General features: G+C 40.1%; 1 protein-coding gene across 1 annotated transcript in view; it reads right to left on the bottom strand.

Moving 5' to 3' along the window:
* LOC111259109 (insulin) overlaps positions 1-3,211 on the bottom strand; it is a 57,141-nt gene extending 53,930 nt beyond the window's left edge. The window contains exon 1 of the mRNA XM_086967729.1: positions 2,953-3,211. The gene's annotated coding sequence lies outside the window, so the exon portion shown is untranslated. The remainder of the gene's footprint in view (positions 1-2,952) is intronic.
* Positions 3,212-7,384: the final 4,173 nt, after the last annotated feature.

Raw genomic sequence — 7,384 nt, 5'->3', positions numbered from 1 at the left:
TTAGAACTCACAGATGGGAATCTAGGAATTCGAATTCGCACACAGAAACTATTAGGATCACTGTGTAAGGACAAAATGTGATACATTCATCTGTTACTGACTGCCAGAATATGATTTAAAACAGCTAAAATGTTTAGTCTCTACTTAGGGTAGGAAAGAGTTAGGGTGGCTTCAAGGACATGCGGATCACGGAGCAATTATTCTGAAAATAATTTACAGGATGATGAAGAGGGCGTATCCGAGGCATGGTCGGTGTAAATGGAAGAGTATCCAAAAGGACACCCCTCTTAAAAACGCCAGACTGGGATACTACGAACGTGCCGAAATTCGCAAGTCGCTTGGCACAAGCAGACCCTACGTCCCGCCTAGCCACTGGAAGTCATGATCAACGAGCCGCGTAAGGCGAATCCGAAAAGGACATCGTAGATTGCTATAAAGCTGATCTATGCGTTGACCATACACATAAAGCTTCTTATCGAATCCCGAGAAAGGTGTATATGTATATATACACACACACTAACACGGTCCGTTCAAAGATCGCCTTTAAATAACGACGGCTAACGTGATTTTTCCGTATTTTTTCAAGCTGAGCTTCCCACTGAGGAAAGCAACGTGAACAAATTGATCGATTACAGATTCTATCTAAATTGTTGGCCTAGTTTATTTAGGTGCTGAGTTTTAAATCAATTCACTACCTAGACTAAGAAAGTGTTAACAAAGTCTTAGCAACTAAGACGTCTATGATTTTCTAAGAAGTCTTATATTCCACATGACGCTTTCCTTAACTAATCTGATATGAGGGTATCCTATGAAAAATTCGGAAAGGAAAACTTTTTTCCATTGAAATCGATACATTTCGATCATTGCTTATAAATGCGATGAAAATATGCGAGTGACGTTAAATGAATCGAGGACTGGTACTGATAAACTATATTTCATATACTGGACTATTTTCCCTAATTTAAATTTAAGAAGGAATTAGCGCTCTGTAAATTTGTATCCCTTTTTCTATGAAGTCTTTATATAGAAGTTATTAAACGTGATCCACGGTCGTCGGAGCCGTTCTCTAAGCATCGTTCTGTTATCTATATTATACGTGGTACGTTAGACAGCGTCCAACATATTTTGCAAAAGTATCCTGGGCTTGTCCAAACCAACTGCGCGTTCGGACTTCAAAGCGGCGGTTTATTTTCTAGTTTCACGCTAAGTTTCGACGTTCTCTATCCAAGTCAGCGGGCAGTAGCAACGATGCCGTGCCAGTCATTCACAAACTGTTGTATTTAAATGATCGCAGTAACAATTCACTGATGTAACCACAAAAGCGCGCAGTCATAGAATACAAAAGTATGTTTGCGTCTGACCTCTATCTAGCCACTTTGATCAGATCAAATATTGCGTGGACCCTATAATCTGTGTAAAATGACCAATTCCCGGTTGGAGCTCAAATCTCAGACCAGTGCTTACTTGGACCGGACACGCGGGTCGCGGCCACCCCGCAGCAAAACACGGGCTTGAACACGACGAATCTACATAGTTTTATTTGGGCCAATGCTTACATACGGCTCGAACTCCCGATCCAATACATCAAGTGGTAAAAAAAAGAGCACGGAAAATGCCTAACGTTAATAATAGGTATATGAAGCTAAGAAAGAGATCTATTTACTTTCGATATGTCAAAAGGTCTTTTACAAGACGCAGTTAGTAAGCTTACTATCGGCTAGTCGAACGCTAGTTCTGGCGACAATTTACTCCGGCTCAAGCACCACTAACTACTCGTAATAGAAATGAGCACAGAGTAATAAAATAGCTTGTAATTTTTCGATAGATTTTTTTTTTTTTTTAATTAGTTATTGCAGCGATTTTTCATATATGGCATCTGTTTACTACTGCGATTCAAACGTTCAGCTAATCAGAGCGAACGCTTTCTATTCCGGAGGCTTGTTCTAAATGTCGTCCTAAGTGTTGTGTGCCTACGAGGGTGCAGTGCTACATACGATGATGCATCTACTTTCGGTGACGGTTGTGGCCGTCTATCTGGCATGCGTGTTAAAATCAAAGTTGTTCTTTCCCTAGAAAACCCCAAAGGCAATTTTGTAACGCGCGAGCTTGATTCGCTGCCAGAATCGGCCATATTGGTATATCGTCCTTCCAGAGCGCCAGTAGCTGTCTATAGGTTTTCTTTTTAGCGAAACACTTGTTTCATTTCAGAGACATATAAAGGTGCCTATAGAACGGGCATTGTTCGAGTGACAGCCCCTCAATTCTTTGTAAATAGCACAAAATACGCTTACGAGATAAACATACTTCGATTACGACATACGCTGAACGCGGATGCAGATACGGCTCTTTGTAACAATACAAGCCAATCGATCGCTCGCCTTTGCTTCTATCAACGATTGCCTAAGTTCAACCAATCAACAGGCATTCTTCTTCGTAGGTTTCTTTTTCCAGGAATACATTTGAGTTCTAGGTGTTTATATCGTTATTTCTTGTACTTTTCTGCCAGGCGGCGCTCGAAGGCTGCCGAACATGCAAGTCAGATTGGATCTTAACGTACATCATCAACACGCAAGTTACAAACAACTTCATGTAGCACCGTTCGTCAATTGTCTTATTTCTAGACATAGCATCAATGACTTGCCATTCTGAATGGGACTTCTTCCAGCAGACTTGTGAAACGGTAAATTTAAAGGGCAGCACCAAAAAAAAAACATTAGTTTTAATGTATTAATATGGTATAATAGAAGAAATACTCTACGCCCGATATAAACTACTTCCATCTGTTCGAAGTGACTCAAATGGAAGACCGGACATGAGAAACGACTGGGGCAGGAAAGGAAATAACTTACGGTGCGCCAGTAGTTACAGTAGTAGTGCTTGATGTTTATCAGTAAGTTAATCATGTATGTTACGACACTGTCACTACCGGTAGTTCACTTCGAAAATACGTACCTTTTAAAGTGCGAAGCGACTCGTTTATGCCAACTTTGTTATTTGTTACGGGAAAATGATTGCACATTAAAGGCTAGAGGACGAACATTTAGAAGTTGAGATTTCTTTTGTATCAATACACGCTCGAGCATACTCGGCAACTTCTCGTTGTTATTGATGCTAACGGCGACAACACGTAACTTCATTGGATCTCGATGCTAGATCTCGTAATGGAACAGGGTAGCTGCCTGACTTCATTTTGGCTATCGCTACAATGAGCGCGACCTCAAAGAAGAACATTTTCATCACTTTTAGTCCACGACTGTTATTACACTTTGGAGCAGCGCATGCGTGGACGAATACAATTAATTTGATCGATCCTTCACAATGCGGCACCAATACATCGAAGAATCATACTTCTCTGCCATTTGCATAATAAACCCCAGTCAGAGATTATCTAAACGCCAATTTTGTTTACGTAACTCACAGTAAATTGGACCGCAAAAATGTCGAAATCATTTGTGGGTATTCGTTGGAATCGTGCTTGATGGTCACGGAATGAACACATGTGTTACGGCAATACGTTACGTAGAACAGATCTATACCAACTGAGCTCGACATCGCCAGCATATGCTATCAGGTAATGGTAACCGTGATGCTAATTGCGCCCAGAACAATCTAATTCCCGAGTATATCCTGCTATCTCTCCGACACAGTATAGCATTACGATAAAGTATGACAAGAAACGAGAATGGCATTGTTAGAAGATGGCTTGATGCGAAATATCAAATAGCGATTTTGCCGCAGACCTCAAAGTCTCTAAAAGAATAAGATTTTTTCGGCCCCCAGGACTGCAGAAATGACATCTGCTAAGCCAGTCACGGGCTCAATAATACAATGATAATAGCTGGAATGAACGTTTACCCAGGCTTGCCGTCGCTGTAGATATTTAGAAAGTATCGAAATGGCACAGGGTGGGCTTTATCTAAAAAACGCCTTTGTCGGCAGTAAATAAGTTTATATATAATCATCAGACTCACAGATTTTTGTCTCAATATTGCTTCCACTTTCGACACTAGCCGTTCGCGACCAATCTTCCCTTCTGTATCTTACCTTAGCGTTGGTCACAACTTACCACGCAGTGGCTGCTAATAGCGGTGTGCTAACACCTGGCGGCTTAATTACCAGACGTAAAATATAACTTTTGCTTATAGTATATAACCGGTGTATGAGGCTGTCATACCAGCTCAACTGCTTCGAAGCTAACAGCTGTCTGTGATTTATATTTATGACCGTAAAAAGCGTTCCCGATATAGGTAGGTTACTTGATAAACAGAATCGATTGTTTATTTACGTTTATATTGGGTATTCCCTGGCGGACGTAGAGCACAGCAGCCCCATCTGGTTAAGTGCCAGTTACACGCAATGAACATGAAACTTTGCAATAAGGTCCAACTGTTTGACAGTAAATGCGTACTAGTTGTGTAAGGGTGCTCCGAATATTAGTGTAAAAATAACGGGACAGCGTAAGAGGTATACGCAGAAGAATATAATGAATAAGGTATCATACGATGAACGAGTCATCTTTAGCAGAACATGTTTTGTGTCTCAACAATCGTAGTGAAAGACAAAGCGCCTAAACTCATGAGTAATTGACGTCAAAACTTAAATGTTCTACGTGACCTTACAGGATGACGCTGAAGTTGCAGCCTCGATATTGAAGCCTAGTCCTCATCATTTCGTGTATCGAATATTTGTATCTGCATGTTGCTCCTGATACTACATACTGAATACATATCTAGTTGTATCTATAATTCTGCACTGGCCCAAACTTACTGAGTAGGTGCTGTGGGTTTCAGTTTTGTATACAGCTGTGACCCAATATCTGTTTACTGTAACACTTCGTAATGAGCTGAAAGTACTGCCAAAGACGAAGGCACACTTATTGTCACGATACCTTGTGCTTTACGTGTGAGCGGCATAAAACAGCGATTTCATATTATGACGTTGCGACGTAACGTAGGCCTTTACTAATCAAAAAACGTACGTAATTGAAAACGTGTATCACGTACTAACACAAAACAATTGCGTCACGTCAATTTAGGCCAACACCTTGGCGGCTTTTGTTTGCGGCATAAAGCTAACAAAAACCGTTAATCGCCGTTTGTTTGACGCTGCAGGATTTAATGTTTCGGAAGGTTTTACCTGCTTTGTTTTTGCGGACGCTCTGGTGTTTAAGGTCGTAGCAATAATAAATTCCTACGATTGAAATAAATCGTATTATCCCATCGTTAACAATTGCTTGGGCCATTGGTAGTGCAGGTCTTATCTTCGTGCGAACGTTGTGAAAATGAATCGACAAGAGCTTCAAGTGAGTGTATTTAAAATCATGCAGAGGTTAGTGTATATCTTAACATAAATTTTTCGTAAACACATAAAAATATGGACGCCTATTAATTACCATGTATAAGCGACGGTTTACTAACACAGAAAAATATATCGATTGGCAGCATGACTAAGAGAGATATAAAAAAAAATTGATTTTTTCTATAACATCTACTTTACTAGGGACATCGGCCTGGCTGTTACGAAATACGTTATTACGAATAAGAATCAAGAAGGCGAACCTGTAAATGGTAACTAATTTTCTCTAAGTTGTATGGATCTTTGGATGAATCAAGGCTTTTGTATTAACAATATAGGTAGTGTACCGTCGAAGTGTTGAAGATGAAAACTGCACGTTTTGTCTGCCTGATCTAATTGGTAACGGAATGAGCGTTGACAACTGAGCAAAAATAGAAACGTCTTTATTTATATATTGTAGGCATCGGAGTTTTTACGATTTACAGGAAGATTACTAAAACAGTTTTCGTAGCTGTTCAACTTATGTGAGACGCTCAAATCGTACCGGACGAATAGCTAAGGGGGTTTTAATCTATTAACTATAATAGTAGCGATAATAATCCATAATATGGCGATTACTACAGTAGTTATTATAATAAGTTTGACGCAGCCCGGCTTTTTTTTTTTTTTTTTCTCTCTCTCTTATCACGCCCTGTTTACGGCAACGCTCATCCTAAACATTATGTTTCTTCACGATTTAAACTTGAGAGTTTCATCTGAATCTATGGGCCCGTGGCATCCGTAATGAGCTAGTATATCTCTTGTTATGCAATTTTGTTGTTTGTTTGAATGAGGCGGGTTTGGCTCATCAAGTGATCGAAAACTATCTTCTAGTACCGGGCTACTTTCAATGTGACCTCCTCGATTATTTTTGAATATTAAACTGGGCCGATGGAAACAATACGTAACTTGCATTGAGCCTTCAAGCCTTGCGCTCACCGAATAGCATCAATATATTAAACAATAAAGCTTCTAGTTTTAGTTCTAAACAGATAGAGCGCTCTCTCTCTAACAAATTTAGGTACAAATAATTGAATGGGGTACGGACCGTTTTTTGTCTGCGTCTTCGATAAAATTCAAATCAACCGACCATGACGAAGCAAAGTAGTGAACTTCTCAATGTGTACTTTCGGCAAAGGTCATTTGTCTTGAAAAACACTAAGCAAAAGAGTCTAGTACGAAAATATCATTTTCACTGGCTTAGAGTCCTTAATATTAGTTTTTGTAGATTTGGTCATATAGTAGTAGCGCTTAGGATATCGTCGCTTCAGTACATCAGGTTCCCCAAGGACAAGCCTCCTTGGTAAGAAAACGGCCTTTCTTTTTAGCTTTGGTACTACATAAGGATAAAATAAACGGACTGCATTTAGGTGGTTTAGATAGAAACTAGACTTGAAAGGAATCAGTGACTAATTGTGATCCCCAAGTAGTCGCTTACCCTGGTTTTGCATATTAAAAAAAATCAGTTACCGCTCACTCAACAAAGCAATGAACAGCAGCTAAAGCAACATACGGAGATCCCCCTAACGTTCCCCAACAGTTTAATGCTAGGGCTCTATGAGCTCTTGTAGCAATGCACAAGGTCCTTGCGTGGTTGAATGCCCAAGCTTTTTTTAAACACAAGTTTCAAAGATCCGCATTAGTCGGTGAAATTAGTCGGACAGATATAGCACCCTTCACCAGGACTCGGAACGCGAAGCGATCGTGTGTCCGGGTAAACAAGCAACGGAATTGTTACTGTTCCTGTCGTACTTGTCGTAAGACCGCTGAATGCTAATTTAAATGGTTGCAATGTTAGAAATGCAGATCTTCACCACTCTCCCAGAACCAGCTGATGACGCTTTTGTTTACGTCTGACTCCGTTTGTATTTTCATGCTTCTAAAGGTGTTCCTTATCGACGACGATACTTTTCTGTATCGCCCATGAAACACGAAACAAAAGAGTCGGCCAAACTGTCTGAGTTCGTAGGGTTTTTCCCTCAGCGGCAGCTAAAATATCTTGAGTTAATAATTTAGAAATTTTCGTGATAAAATATTCCATTGAAAAGTA

This window comes from Varroa jacobsoni, unplaced genomic scaffold, assembly GCF_002532875.2.
Source record: "Varroa jacobsoni isolate VJ856 unplaced genomic scaffold, vjacob_1.0 scaffold_294, whole genome shotgun sequence".
In the NCBI taxonomy this organism is placed as follows: Eukaryota; Metazoa; Arthropoda; class Arachnida; order Mesostigmata; family Varroidae; genus Varroa; species Varroa jacobsoni.
Note: the sequence above shows the minus strand (reverse complement) of the source record. Positions and strands in the feature narration are given on the sequence as shown.